At 48.6% G+C, this 14,135-nt stretch overlaps 8 non-coding genes across 8 annotated transcripts; all 8 read right to left on the reverse strand.

The window, feature by feature from the left end:
- Nucleotides 1-121: 121 nt before the first annotated feature.
- Nucleotides 122-193, reverse strand: TRNAP-AGG (transfer RNA proline (anticodon AGG)). Its single transcript has one exon. It is a non-coding gene; the product is annotated as a tRNA-Pro (tRNA).
- Nucleotides 194-2,814: 2,621 nt separating this feature from the next.
- On the reverse strand, nt 2,815-2,926 carry TRNAL-CAA (transfer RNA leucine (anticodon CAA)). The gene is made up of 2 exons: nt 2,889-2,926; nt 2,815-2,860 (listed from the first exon to the last, which is right to left on the reverse strand). It is a non-coding gene; the product is annotated as a tRNA-Leu (tRNA).
- Nucleotides 2,927-3,233: 307 nt separating this feature from the next.
- Nucleotides 3,234-3,306, reverse strand: TRNAV-CAC (transfer RNA valine (anticodon CAC)). Its single transcript has one exon. It is a non-coding gene; the product is annotated as a tRNA-Val (tRNA).
- A 3,510-nt stretch (nt 3,307-6,816) lies between these two features.
- Nucleotides 6,817-6,889, reverse strand: TRNAV-CAC (transfer RNA valine (anticodon CAC)). Its single transcript has one exon. It is a non-coding gene; the product is annotated as a tRNA-Val (tRNA).
- A 3,081-nt stretch (nt 6,890-9,970) lies between these two features.
- On the reverse strand, nt 9,971-10,082 carry TRNAL-CAA (transfer RNA leucine (anticodon CAA)). The gene is made up of 2 exons: nt 10,045-10,082; nt 9,971-10,016 (listed from the first exon to the last, which is right to left on the reverse strand). It is a non-coding gene; the product is annotated as a tRNA-Leu (tRNA).
- A 307-nt stretch (nt 10,083-10,389) lies between these two features.
- TRNAV-CAC (transfer RNA valine (anticodon CAC)) lies at nt 10,390-10,462 on the reverse strand. Its single transcript has one exon. It is a non-coding gene; the product is annotated as a tRNA-Val (tRNA).
- Nucleotides 10,463-13,543: 3,081 nt separating this feature from the next.
- TRNAL-CAA (transfer RNA leucine (anticodon CAA)) lies at nt 13,544-13,655 on the reverse strand. Its single transcript has 2 exons — nt 13,618-13,655; nt 13,544-13,589 (listed from the first exon to the last, which is right to left on the reverse strand). It is a non-coding gene; the product is annotated as a tRNA-Leu (tRNA).
- Nucleotides 13,656-13,962: 307 nt separating this feature from the next.
- TRNAV-CAC (transfer RNA valine (anticodon CAC)) lies at nt 13,963-14,035 on the reverse strand. Its single transcript has one exon. It is a non-coding gene; the product is annotated as a tRNA-Val (tRNA).
- Nucleotides 14,036-14,135: the final 100 nt, after the last annotated feature.

Raw genomic sequence — 14,135 nt, forward strand, 5'->3', positions numbered from 1 at the left:
ATTGTAATCCATTTTTCGCCTGAGGCAAAAAATATGTTTTGCGCAACAATGCTTCGAGTGGAATGAGAAATGTTGAGGGGTTGTGTATTTTGAGCAGGATTTGATTGTTTTCTGCTAAAATGGGCTCGTCCGGGATTTGAACCTGGGACCTCTCGCACCCTAAGCGAGAATCATACCCCTAGACCAACGAGCCTGGGCACAGAAATGCAACGGCTCCGACCCTGCTCGGAGGGTTGGTGACAGAGAGTGGGAGACTACATCCCAAAGCAAGAAACTGCACATGGTGCTCTCTTCTGCAGTACGACTAGAGTCATTTGCATGGTCTTCATCGAACATGACATAAAAAGCCTCTATCCTTTAGACATTTTGGCCCAGATTTACAAGAAAATGACTAAGCGCGACGCTGTGCCAAATTTGCAAGCCCCACGCGCCGTCATTTTCAAAATGCAGGGAAGCGCCGTATTTAGTAGAATACAGCGCACCCCTGTGCTTCCCCCTGCGCCAGCTCTAAATTAGCTGCTGAGCGCCAACGCAGCCGTTCTTGCACCATGGTACAAGGATGACTGCGTTGAGGGGGAAATTGTTTTTGTGCAGGAAGGGACACCTTCCTGCCCAAAAAACAAATCTTCAATGGTGATTTGCTCTTACTTCTATGTGTGCTGCAGAATGCATCACACATAGAAAGAGCAAAAACAAGGAGAAATGAAAACATTTCTCCTCAGTGCGCCACTCTAACGACACCCCTGGGATGGCGTTGGATTTTGGTGCTGACGCAGATTTACGCCAACTCCTAAATCTGGAGCAGCATCAAAATGCTATGGTGTTGCTGTGGCACACTCCCAACAACACCCATTGCACGCCCCTTCCAGGGAACGCGCTGCGTGCTAAGGGGCCGTATTTACAAGGTGGTGTTAAGCCACAAAAAGTGGCTGAACGCCATCTTGTAAATACCGCGCAGTGCATAGTGCCACCGGGGCGTCACTAAAAGTGATGCTCCGGTGGCGATAGGGCCTTGTAAGTCTGGCACTTTATTTGCTCAAGGTGTGTGTTCTTGGTGAAGGCAGGAAAGCTATTTTCGCTCTCGTACCTTCCTTCCTTGGCTGGCTTGAATGCTGTAGGCTCAGGCTTCATTGCAAAGGTCAAACAGTGAGCAACTGACTGCCGTAAGCTGGCGCAACTCCTCTTGGTGAGCTGTGACAGATGCCCCAGGAGCGTAGTACCTCACGATGGTGAGGGATAGACACAGTCTCTTTTATCTCAGCTTGCCTGTCAGGTGAGGCAGGAAATGCAAATACTGTGAAAAAGCCCAGCGACTCGAACCAGGGACCTTTCGCATGTGAGGTGCGCATGATAACCACTACACTAGACAAACAGACACACTTGCCGGCTTGCTTCATGTGGCTATGCATTGTACTGGAACCACCACACTATGGAAACAGACACACCTGCTTGCTTTATGTGGCTATGCATTGGACTGGGATGCAAGGATGAGGGCCAATGTTCATGACGCTCAAAGCTGAGCCTTCCGGAACACGATCTCTTCCCTTGGAAGAAAGGAACTGGGATCACTTTCATTCCAAGAGGTGATTTCAGAACTGGACCCGAAATTACCATGGAGAAGCACTGTGCATTTAATGTTCCTACGAGCACTGCTGCTCCAGCACAGAAAAGCAGTTGCAAAGAAATCTCGCATACCTTCATGATGCTGAACCGTCTAGACGCCAGTATAAAGCATGTATTGCATTGCAACATGACATCTTACAAGAGTGAAAAGCAGAAATACTCCTGTTTAAAACACAGACTGAACCTATAAAGGTAGGGGTTTGTCTGGGATTTGAACCGAGGTCCTCTCACACCCGAAGCGAGAATCATACCCCTATACCAACTAGACTGCCGCTGCATAGTCATTTGAAACATCTTCTGAAGCGTCTTTCCGAAAAGCAGGGCCATTTGGAGGTTCTCTCTCTCTAAGCGTGCCATAGCAATTGATGTTTTCTGTCAAGGATTTTTTGTTTGTCTCTAGCAAGGCAAGAGGTAGTCAAAATGCCCTGTGCCAGTGAGCTGAACTAGGGCACTGATGTGAAAAGCAGACCCTTTCTGGTAGTTGTAACCCGCTGCAAGTCATGGACCCTTGCACCTTAGACTTCCCAACCAGAAGCACTGAAGGGCCTGCTAGCTCTTGAGCCAGAGGAGCATGCCTCTTGGATTCAAGCACACTTGCTCGATCAGCGCTCGATCAGGCGAGATCGATATTAGTGGCTCATAGGCCTGAAACACTCACCTGGGAGACGCAGGGTGGCTAATTTCCCGGAATGGCCCTTGATGGGGAAATCACCTCCTTTCCCCCGCCTCATTTCAGAATTGTGTGCTAGTCGCAAGACAGTGTTCAGGGGTTCATGGGTACTGCCTACTCCCAGCTGCCTCTCTGTCTTCTTCATGTAAATTGCAAGTCACGAGGAGGCACCATTGCCAATATGCTCCGCCCACCTAACCAAGAAACCTAGTTTGAGCTTGTCTGCCTGTGTTGTTGCAGGGGCAGTGTCTTCTTTGCCCAAAAGGTGGCAGGAGAGCATCACTTCAAACGATAGAATCAACTGCTTAAGTAGAAACCAGCATGGTAGTTACTGTCATAAAGTGCAGCTCTAACAGAAGGTGTGCCTGAGACGACCCTTCCAGTAATATACAGAATTTTGATTGAGGGCCCAGCCGATGGGTTGGTGGATTTCTCCTCACATGCCACAGCAGCTTCCAAAGATAGTGGTGTGAGGAGCTGGCTCTGCAAGCAGAGCAAGATTTAAGGGAAGAAAATACACCTGTCAGAAGTGGGATTTGAACCCACGCCTCCATGAAGAGACCAGAAGGCTCAGCTTCACTGAAGATCAAGCTCTCTTGAGTCTGGCGCCTTAGACCACTCGGCCATCCTGACAGCCAAAACAGTGTGCAGGTCGGACTCTTCAGTCTGCACTTGTTGATTTTGCCGCTTGCAATGTTCCTATCAAAGTCACAGCTTTAAAGGCCCCACAATATAACATGGCCAAGAAAAAAAAAAAAAAACAGAACAAGAAACAATGCACATGCACGACCACCGAGGGATGCAGATAACTTTTTAGCGTCCTGCAATAGTAAAGCACGTTTTACACAGGTCACAAGTTTTTAAAGGTCATTTCTGTCTAAGTGTGCATTGAGAGAGACTGAGGTTTTAGGGAGCAAACACAAAAGCTGCTGCTGCCAAGTGTTTCTGCCCAGTCTCGAACCGGGGACCTTTCGCGTGTGAGGCGAACGTGATAACCACTACACTACAGAAACAAGCTTGCTGGTTTGACTGAAGGAGCACAGTTCCCCTCATATGTTTGCACGATTTCCTCTATACTTTATCAGCAGTTGCTTGGAATGCGAGGGGTAAGTGTGAAAATTGCAGCGGTGTCAGCCAGCATGCATACACTCAGACGTCCTGAAAAATCCCACAGCTGCGGGCAGAGACAGACAAATATCTGATGCCTAAATGCCAGGAAGGAGAGCCTGTGAAATCATCACACAGGGCGCACTGAGAGCAAGCAGGAAGGAAGCCAAGGCATTGTAATCCATTTTTCGCCTGAGGCAAAAAATATGTTTTGCGCAACAATGCTTCGAGTGGAATGAGAAATGTTGAGGGGTTGTGTATTTTGAGCAGGATTTGATTGTTTTCCGCTAAAATGGGCTCGTCCGGGATTTGAACCTGGGATCTCTCGCACCCTACGCGAGAATCATACCCCTAGACCAACGAGCCTGGGCACAGAAATGCAACGGCTCCGACCCTGCTCGGAGGGTTGGTGACAGAGAGTGGGAGACTACATCCCAAAGCAAGAAACTGCACATGGTGCTCTCTTCTGCAGTACGACTAGAGTCATTTGCATGGTCTTCATCGAACATGACATAAAAAGCCTCTATCCTTTAGACATTTTGGCCCAGATTTACAAGAAAATGACTAAGCGCGACGCTGTGCCAAATTTGCAAGCCCCACGCACCGTCATTTTCAAAATGCAGGGAAGCGCCGTATTTAGTAGAATACAGCACACCCCTGTGCTTCCCCCTGTGCCAGCTCTAAATTAGCTGCTGAGCGCCAACGCAGCCGTTCTTGCACCATGGTACAAGGATGACTGCGTTGAGGGGGAAATTGTTTTTGTGCAGGAAGGGACACCTTCCTGCTCAAAAAAAAAATCTTCAATGGTGATTTGCTCTTACTTCTATGTGTGCTGCAGAATGCATCACACATAGAAAGAGCAAAAACAAGGAGAAATGAAAACATTTCTCCTCAGTGCGCCACTCTAACGACACCCCTGGGATGGCGTTGGATTTTGGTGCTGACGCAGATTTACGCCAACTCCTAAATCTGGAGCAGCATCAAAATGCTATGGTGTTGCTGTGGCACACTCCCAACAACACCCATTGCACGCCCCTTCCAGGGAACGCGCTGCGTGCTAAGGGGCCGTATTTACAAGGTGGTGTTAAGCCACAAAAAGTGGCTGAACGCCATCTTGTAAATACCGCGCAGTGCATAGTGCCACCGGGGCGTCACTAAAAGTGATGCTCCGGTGGCGATAGGGCCTTGTAAGTCTGGCACTTTATTTGCTCAAGGTGTGTGTTCTTGGTGAGGGCAGGAAAGCTATTTTCGCTCTCGTACCTTCCTTCCTTGGCTGGCTTGAATGCTGTAGGCTCAGGCTTCATTGCAAAGGTCAAACAGTGAGCAACTGACTGCCGTAAGCTGGCGCAACTCCTCTTGGTGAGCTGTGACAGATGCCCCAGGAGCGTAGTACCTCACGATGGTGAGGGATAGACACAGTCTCTTTTATCTCAGCTTGCCTGTCAGGTGAGGCAGGAAATGCAAATACTGTGAAAAAGCCCAGCGACTCGAACCAGGGACCTTTCGCATGTGAGGTGCGCATGATAACCACTACACTAGACAAACAGACACACTTGCCGGCTTGCTTCATGTGGCTATGCATTGTACTGGAACCACCACACTATGGAAACAGACACACCTGCTTGCTTTATGTGGCTATGCATTGGACTGGGATGCAAGGATGAGGGCCAATGTTCATGGCGCTCAAAGCTGAGCCTTCCGGAACACGATCTCTTCCCTTGGAAGAAAGGAACTGCGATCACTTTCATTCCAAGAGGTGATTTCAGAACTGGACCCGAAATTACCATGGAGAAGCACTGTGCATTTAATGTTCCTACGAGCACTGCTGCTCCAGCACAGAAAAGCAGTTGCAAAGAAATCTCGCATACCTTCATGATGCTGAACCGTCTCGACGCCAGTATAAAGCATGTATTGCATTGCAACATGACATCTTACAAGAGTGAAAAGCAGAAATACTCCTGTTTAAAACACAGACTGAACCTATAAAGGTAGGGGTTTGTGTGGGATTTGAACCGAGCTCCTCTCACACCCGAAGCGAGAATCATACCCCTATACCAACTAGACTGCCTCTGCATAGTCATTTGAAACATCTTCTGAAGCGTCTTTCCGAAAAGCAGGGCCATTTGGAGGCTCTCTCTCTCTAAGCGTGCCATAGCAATTGATGTTTTCTGTCAAGGATTTTTTGTTTGTCTCTAGCAAGGCAAGAGGTAGTCAAAATGCCCTGTGCCAGTGAGCTGAACTAGGGCACTGATGTGAAAAGCAGACCCTTTCTGGTAGTTGTAACCCGCTGCAAGTCATGGACCCTTGCACCTTAGACTTCACAACCAGAAGCACTGAAGGGCCTCCTAGCTCTTGAGCCAGAGGAGCATGCCTCTTGGATTCAAGCACACTTGCTCGATCAGCGCTAGATGAGGCTCGATAAGGCGAGATTTATATTAGTGGCTCATAGGCCTGAAACACTCACCTGGGAGACGCAGGGTGGCTGATTTCCCGGAATGGCCCTTGATGGGGAAATCACCTCCTTTCCCCCGCCTCATTTCAGAATTGTGTGCTAGTCGCAAGACAGTGTTCAGGGGTTCATGGGTACTGCCTACTCCCAGCTGCCTCTCTGTCTTCTTCATGTAAATTGCAAGTCACGAGGAGGCACCATTGCCAATATGCTCCGCCCACCTAACCAAGAAACCTAGTTTGAGCTTGTCTGCCTGTGTTGTTGCAGGGGCAGTGTCTTCTTTGCCCAAAAGGTGGCAGGAGAGCCTCACTTCAAACAATAGAATCAACTGCTTAAGTAGAAACCAGCATGGTAGTTACTGTCATAAAGTGCAGCTCTAACAGAAGGTGTGCCTGAGACGCCCCTTCCAGTAATACACAGAATTTTGATTGAGGGCCCAGCCGATGGGTTGGTGGATTTCTCCTCACATGCCACAGCAGCTTCCAAAGATAGTGGTGTGAGGAGCTGGCTCTGCAAGCAGAGCAAGATTTAAGGGAAGAAAATACACCTGTCAGAAGTGGGATTTGAACCCACGCCTCCATGAAGAGACCAGAAGGCTCAGCTTCACTGAAGATCAAGCTCTCTTGAGTCTGGCACCTTAGACCACTCGGCGATCCTGACAGCCAAAACAGTGTGCAGGTCGGACTCTTCAGTCTGCACTTGTTGATTTTGCCGCTTGCAATGTTCCTATCAAAGTCACAGCTTTAAAGGCCCCACAATATAACATGGCCAAGAAAAAAAAAAAAAAACAGAACAAGAAACAATGCACATGCACGACCACCGAGGGATGCAGATAACTTTTTAGCGTCCTGCAATAGTAAAGCACGTTTTACACAGGTCACAAGTTTTTAAAGGTCATTTCTGTCTAAGTGTGCATTGAGAGTGACTGAGGTTTTAGGGAGCAAACACAAAAGCTGCTGCTGCCAAGTGTTTCTGCCCGGTCTCGAACCGGGGACCTTTCGCGTGTGAGGCAAACGTGATAACCACTACACTACAGAAACAAGCTTGCTGGTTTGACTGAAGGAGCACAGTTCCCCTCATATGTTTGCACGATTTCCTCTATACTTTATCAGCAGTTGCTTGGAATGCGAGGGGTAAGTGTGAAAATTGCAGCGGTGTCAGCCAGCATGCATACACTCAGACGTCCTGAAAAATCCCACAGCTGCGGGCAGAGACAGACAAATATCTGATGCCTAAATGCCAGGAAGGAGAGCCTGTGAAATCATCACACAGTGCGCACTGAGAGCAAGCAGGAAGGAAGCCAAGGCATTGTAATCCATTTTTCGCCTGAGGCAAAAAATATGTTTTGCGCAACAATGCTTCGAGTGGAATGAGAAATGTTGAGGGGTTGTGTATTTTGAGCAGGATTTGATTGTTTTCCGCTAAAATGGGCTCGTCCGGGATTTGAACCTGGGACCTCTCGCACCCTAAGCAAGAATCATACCCCTAGACCAACGAGCCTGGGCACAGAAATGCAACGGCTCCGACCCTGCTCGGAGGGTTGGTGACAGAGAGTGGGAGACTACATCCCAAAGCAAGAAACTGCACATGGTGCTCTCTTCTGCAGTACGACTAGAGTCATTTGCATGGTCTTCATCGAACATGACATAAAAAGCCTCTATCCTTTAGACATTTTGGCCCAGATTTAGAAGAAAATGACTAAGCGCGACGCTGTGCCAAATTTGCAAGCCCCACGCGCCGTCATTTTCAAAATGCAGGGAAGCGCCGTATTTAGTAGAATACAGCGCACCCCTGTGCTTCCCCCTGCGCCAGCTCTAAATTAGCTGCTGAGCGCCAACGCAGCCGTTCTTGCACCATGGTACAAGGATGACTGCGTTGAGGGGGAAATTGTTTTTGTGCAGGAAGGGACACCTTCCTGCCCAAAAAAAAAATCTTCAATGGTGATTTGCTCTTACTTCTATGTGTGCTGCAGAATGCATCACACATAGAAAGAGCAAAAACAAGGAGAAATGAAAACATTTCTCCTCAGTGCGCCACTCTAACGACACCCCTGGGATGGCGTTGGATTTTGGTGCTGACGCAGATTTACGCCAACTCCTAAATCTGGAGCAGCATCAAAATGCTATGGTGTTGCTGTGGCACACTCCCAACAACACCCATTGCACGCCCCTTCCAGGGAACGCGCTGCGTGCTAAGGGGCCGTATTTACAAGGTGGTGTTAAGCCACAAAAAGTGGCTGAACGCCATCTTGTAAATACCGCGCAGTGCATAGTGCCACCGGGGCGTCACTAAAAGTGATGCTCCGGTGGCGATAGGGCCTTGTAAGTCTGGCACTTTATTTGCTCAAGGTGTGTGTTCTTGGTGAGGGCAGGAAAGCTATTTTCGCTCTCGTACCTTCCTTCCTTGGCTGGCTTGAATGCTGTAGGCTCAGGCTTCATTGCAAAGGTCAAACAGTGAGCAACTGACTGCCGTAAGCTGGCGCAACTCCTCTTGGTGAGCTGTGACAGATGCCCCAGGAGCGTAGTACCTCACGATGGTGAGGGATAGACACAGTCTCTTTTATCTCAGCTTGCCTGTCAGGTGAGGCAGGAAATGCAAATACTGTGAAAAAGCCCAGCGACTCGAACCAGGGACCTTTCGCATGTGAGGTGCGCATGATAACCACTACACTAGACAAACAGACACACTTGCCGGCTTGCTTCATGTGGCTATGCATTGTACTGGAACCACCACACTATGGAAACAGACACACCTGCTTGCTTTATGTGGCTATGCATTGGACTGGGATGCAAGGATGAGGGCCAATGTTCATGACGCTCAAAGCTGAGCCTTCCGGAACACGATCTCTTCCCTTGGAAGAAAGGAACTGGGATCACTTTCATTCCAAGAGGTGATTTTAGAACTGGACCCGAAATTACCATGGAGAAGCACTGTGCATTTAATGTTCCTACGAGCACTGCTGCTCCAGCACAGAAAAGCAGTTGCAAAGAAATCTCGCATACCTTCATGATGCTGAACCGTCTCGACGCCAGTATAAAGCATGTATTGCATTGCAACATGACATCTTACAAGAGTGAAAAGCAGAAATACTCCTGTTTAAAACACAGACTGAACCTATAAAGGTAGGGGTTTGTCTGGGATTTGAACCGAGGTCCTCTCACACCCGAAGCGAGAATCATACCCCTATACCAACTAGACTGCCGCTGCATAGTCATTTGAAACATCTTCTGAAGCGTCTTTCCGAAAAGCAGGGCCATTTGGAGGCTCTCTCTCTCTAAGCGTGCCATAGCAATTGATGTTTTCTGTCAAGGATTTTTTGTTTGTCTCTAGCAAGGCAAGAGGTAGTCAAAATGCCCTGTGCCAGTGAGCTGAACTAGGGCACTGATGTGAAAAGCAGACCCTTTCTGGTAGTTGTAACCCGCTGCAAGTCATGGACCCTTGCACCTTAGACTTCCCAACCAGAAGCACTGAAGGGCCTGCTAGCTCTTGAGCCAGAGGAGCATGCCTCTTTGATTCAAGCACACTTGCTCGATCAGCGCTCGATTAGGCGAGATCGATATTAGTGGCTCATAGGCCTGAAACACTCACCTGGGAGACGCAGGGTGGCTGATTTCCCGGAATGGCCCTTGATGGGGAAATCACCTCCTTTCCCCCGCCTCATTTCAGAATTGTGTGCTAGTCGCAAGACAGTGTTCAGGGGTTCATGGGTACTGCCTACTCCCAGCTGCCTCTCTGTCTTCTTCATGTAAATTGCAAGTCACGAGGAGGCACCATTGCCAATATGCTCCGCCCACCTAACCAAGAAACCTAGTTTGAGCTTGTCTGCCTGTGTTGTTGCAGGGGCAGTGTCTTCTTTGCCCAAAAGGTGGCAGGAGAGCCTCACTTCAAACGATAGAATCAACTGCTTAAGTAGAAACCAGCATGGTAGTTACTGTCATAAAGTGCAGCTCTAACAGAAGGTGTGCCTGAGACGCCCCTTCCAGTAATACACAGAATTTTGATTGAGGGCCCAGCCGATGGGTTGGTGGATTTCTCCTCACATGCCACAGCAGCTTCCAAAGATAGTGGTGTGAGGAGCTGGCTATGCAAGCAGAGCAAGATTTAAGGGAAGAAAATACACCTGTCAGAAGTGGGATTTGAACCCACGCCTCCATGAAGAGACCAGAAGGCTCAGCTTCACTGAAGATCAAGCTCTCTTGAGTCTGGCGCCTTAGACCACTCGGCCATCCTGACAGCCAAAACAGTGTGCAGGTCGGACTCTTCAGTCTGCACTTGTTGATTTTGCCGCTTGCAATGTTCCTATCAAAGTCACAGCTTTAAAGGCCCCACAATATAACATGGCCAAGAAAAAAAAAAAAAAACAGAACAAGAAACAATGCACATGCACGACCACCGAGGGATGCAGATAACTTTTTAGCGTCCTGCAATAGTAAAGCACGTTTTACACAGGTTTCAAGTTTTTAAAGGTCATTTCTGTCTAAGTGTGCATTGAGAGTGACTGAGGTTTTAGGGAGCAAACACAAAAGCTGCTGCTGCCAAGTGTTTCTGCCCGGTCTCAAACCGGGGACCTTTCGCGTGTGAGGCAAACGTGATAACCACTACACTACAGAAACAAGCTTGCTGGTTTGACTGAAGGAGCACAGTTCCCCTCATATGTTTGCACGATTTCCTCTATACTTTATCAGCAGTTGCTTGGAATGCGAGGGGTAAGTGTGAAAATTGCAGCGGTGTCAGCCAGCATGCATACACTCAGACGTCCTGAAAAATCCCACAGCTGCGGGCAGAGACAGACAAATATCTGATGCCTAAATGCCAGGAAGGAGAGCCTGTGAAATCATCACACAGTGCGCACTGAGAGCAAGCAGGAAGGAAGCCAAGGCATTGTAATCCATTTTTCGCCTGAGGCAAAAAATATGTTTTGCGCAACAATGCTTCGAGTGGAATGAGAAATGTTGAGGGGTTGTGTATTTTGAGCAGGATTTGATTGTTTTCCGCTAAAATGGGCTCGTCCGGGATTTGAACCTGGGACCTCTCGCACCCTAAGCGAGAATCATACCCCTAGACCAACGAGCCTGGGCACAGAAATGCAACGGCTCCGACCCTGCTCGGAGGGTTGGTGACAGAGAGTGGGAGACTACATCCCAAAGCAAGAAACTGCACATGGTGCTCTCTTCTGCAGTACGACTAGAGTCATTTGCATGGTCTTCATCGAACATGACATAAAAAGCCTCTATCCTTTAGACATTTTGGCCCAGATTTAGAAGAAAATGACTAAGCGCGACGCTGTGCCAAATTTGCAAGCCCCACGCGCCGTCATTTTCAAAATGCAGGGAAGTGCCGTATTTAGTAGAATACAGCGCACCCCTGTGCTTCCCCCTGCGCCAGCTCTAAATTAGCTGCTGAGCGCCAACGCAGCCGTTCTTGCACCATGGTACAAGGATGACTGCGTTGAGGGGGAAATTGTTTTTGTGCAGGATGGGACACCTTCCTGCCCAAAAAAAAAATCTTCAATGGTGATTTGCTCTTACTTCTATGTGTGCTGCAGAATGCATCACACATAGAAAGAGCAAAAACAAGGAGAAATGAAAACATTTCTCCTCAGTGCGCCACTCTAACGACACCCCTGGGATGGCGTTGGATTTTGGTGCTGACGCAGATTTACGCCAACTCCTAAATCTGGAGCAGCATCAAAATGCTATGGTGTTGCTGTGGCACACTCCCAACAACACCCATTGCACGCCCCTTCCAGGGAACGCGCTGCGTGCTAAGGGGCCGTATTTACAAGGTGGTGTTAAGCCACAAAAAGTGGCTGAACGCCATCTTGTAAATACCGCGCAGTGCATAGTGCCACCGGGGCGTCACTAAAAGTGATGCTCCGGTGGCGATAGGGCCTTGTAAGTCTGGCACTTTATTTGCTCAAGGTGTGTGTTCTTGGTGAGGGCAGGAAAGCTATTTTCGCTCTCGTACCTTCCTTCCTTGGCTGGCTTGAATGCTGTAGGCTCAGGCTTCATTGCAAAGGTCAAACAGTGAGCAACTGACTGCCGTAAGCTGGCGCAACTCCTCTTGGTGAGCTGTGACAGATGCCCCAGGAGCGTAGTACCTCACGATGGTGAGGGATAGACACAGTCTCTTTTATCTCAGCTTGCCTGTCAGGTGAGGCAGGAAATGCAAATACTGTGAAAAAGCCCAGCGACTCGAACCAGGGACCTTTCGCATGTGAGGTGCGCATGATAACCACTACACTAGACAAACAGACACACTTGCCGGCTTGCTTCATGTGGCTATGCATTGTACTGGAACCACCACACTATGGAAACAGACACACCTGCTTGCTTTATGTGGCTATGCATTGGACTGGGATGCAAGGATGAGGGCCAATGTTCATGACGCTCAAAGCTGAGCCTTCCGGAACACGATCTCTTCCCTTGGAAGAAAGGAACTGGGATCACTTTCATTCCAAGTGGTGATTTTAGAACTGGACCCAAAATTACCATGGAGAAGCACTGTGCATTTAATGTTCCTACGAGCACTGCTGCTCCAGCACAGAAAAGCAGTTGCAAAGAAATCTCGCATACCTTCATGATGCTGAACCGTCTCGACGCCAGTATAAAGCATGTATTGCATTGCAACATGACATCTTACAAGAGTGAAAAGCAGAAATACTCCTGTTTAAAACACAGACTGAACCTATAAAGGTAGGGGTTTGTCTGGGATTTGAACCGAGGTCCTCTCACACCCGAAGCGAGAATCATACCCCTATACCAACTAGACTGCCGCTGCATAGTCATTTGAAACATCTTCTGAAGCGTCTTTCCGAAAAGCAGGGCCATTTGGAGGCTCTCTCTCTCTAAGCGTGCCATAGCAATTGATGTTTTCTGTCAAGGATTTTTTGTTTGTCTCTAGCAAGGCAAGAGGTAGTCAAAATGCCCTGTGCCAGTGAGCTGAACTAGGGCACTGAAGTGAAAAGCAGACCCTTTCTGGTAGTTGTAACCCGCTGCAAGTCATGGACCCTTGCACCTTAGACTTCCCAACCAGAAGCACTGAAGGGCCTGCTAGCTCTTGAGCCAGAGGAGCATGCCTCTTGGATTCAAGCACACTTGCTCGATCAGCGCTCGATTAGGCGAGATCGATATTAGTGGCTCATAGGCCTGAAACACTCACCTGGGAGACGCAGGGTGGCTGATTTCCCGGAATGGCCCTTGATGGGGAAATCACCTCCTTTCCCCCGCCTCATTTCAGAATTGTGTGCTAGTCGCAAGACAGTGTTCAGGGGTTCATGGGTACTGCCTACTCCCAGCTGCCTCTCTGTCTTCTTCATGTAAATTGCAAGTCACGAGGAGGCACCATTGCCAATATGCTCCGCCCACCTAACCAAGAAACCTAGTTTGAGCTTGTCTGCCTGTGTTGTTGCAGGGGCAGTGTCTTCTTTGCCCAAAAGGTGGCAGGAGAGCCTCACTTCAAACGATAGAATCAACTGCTTAAGTAGAAACCAGCATGGTAGTTACTGTCATAAAGTGCAGCTCTAACAGAAGGTGTGCCTGAGACGCCCCTTCCAGTAATACACAGAATTTTGATTGAGGGCCCAGCCGATGGGTTGGTGGATTTCTCCTCACATGCCACAGCAGCTTCCAAAGATAGTGGTGTGAGGAGCTGGCTCTGCAAGCAGAGCAAGATTTAAGGGAAGAAAATACACCTGTCAGAAGTGGGATTTGAACCCACGCCTCCATGAAGAGACCAGAAGGCTCAGCTTCACTGAAGATCAAGCTCTCTTGAGTCTGGCGCCTTAGACCACTCGGCCATCCTGACAGCCAAAACAGTGTGCAGGTCGGACTCTTCAGTCTGCACTTGTTGATTTTGCCGCTTGCAATGTTCCTATCAAAGTCACAGCTTTAAAGGCCCCACAATATAACATGGCCCAGAAAAAAAAAAAAAAACAGAACAAGAAACAATGCACATGCACGACCACCGAGGGATGCAGATAACTTTTTAGCGTCCTGCAATAGTAAAGCACGTTTTACACAGGTCACAAGTTTTTAAAGGTCATTTCTGTCTAAGTGTGCATTGAGAGTGACTGAGGTTTTAGGGAGCAAACACAAAAGCTGCTGCTGCCAAGTGTTTCTGCCCGGTCTCAAACCGGGGACCTTTCGCGTGTGAGGCAAACGTGATAACCACTACACTACAGAAACAAGCTTGCTGGTTTGACTGAAGGAGCACAGTTCCCCTCATATGTTTGCACGATTTCCTCTATACTTTATCAGCAGTTGCTTGGAATGCGAGGGGTAAGTG

The sequence above is a fragment of the Pleurodeles waltl genome, chromosome 10 (genome assembly GCF_031143425.1).
Source record: "Pleurodeles waltl isolate 20211129_DDA chromosome 10, aPleWal1.hap1.20221129, whole genome shotgun sequence".
In the NCBI taxonomy this organism is placed as follows: domain Eukaryota; kingdom Metazoa; phylum Chordata; class Amphibia; order Caudata; family Salamandridae; genus Pleurodeles; species Pleurodeles waltl.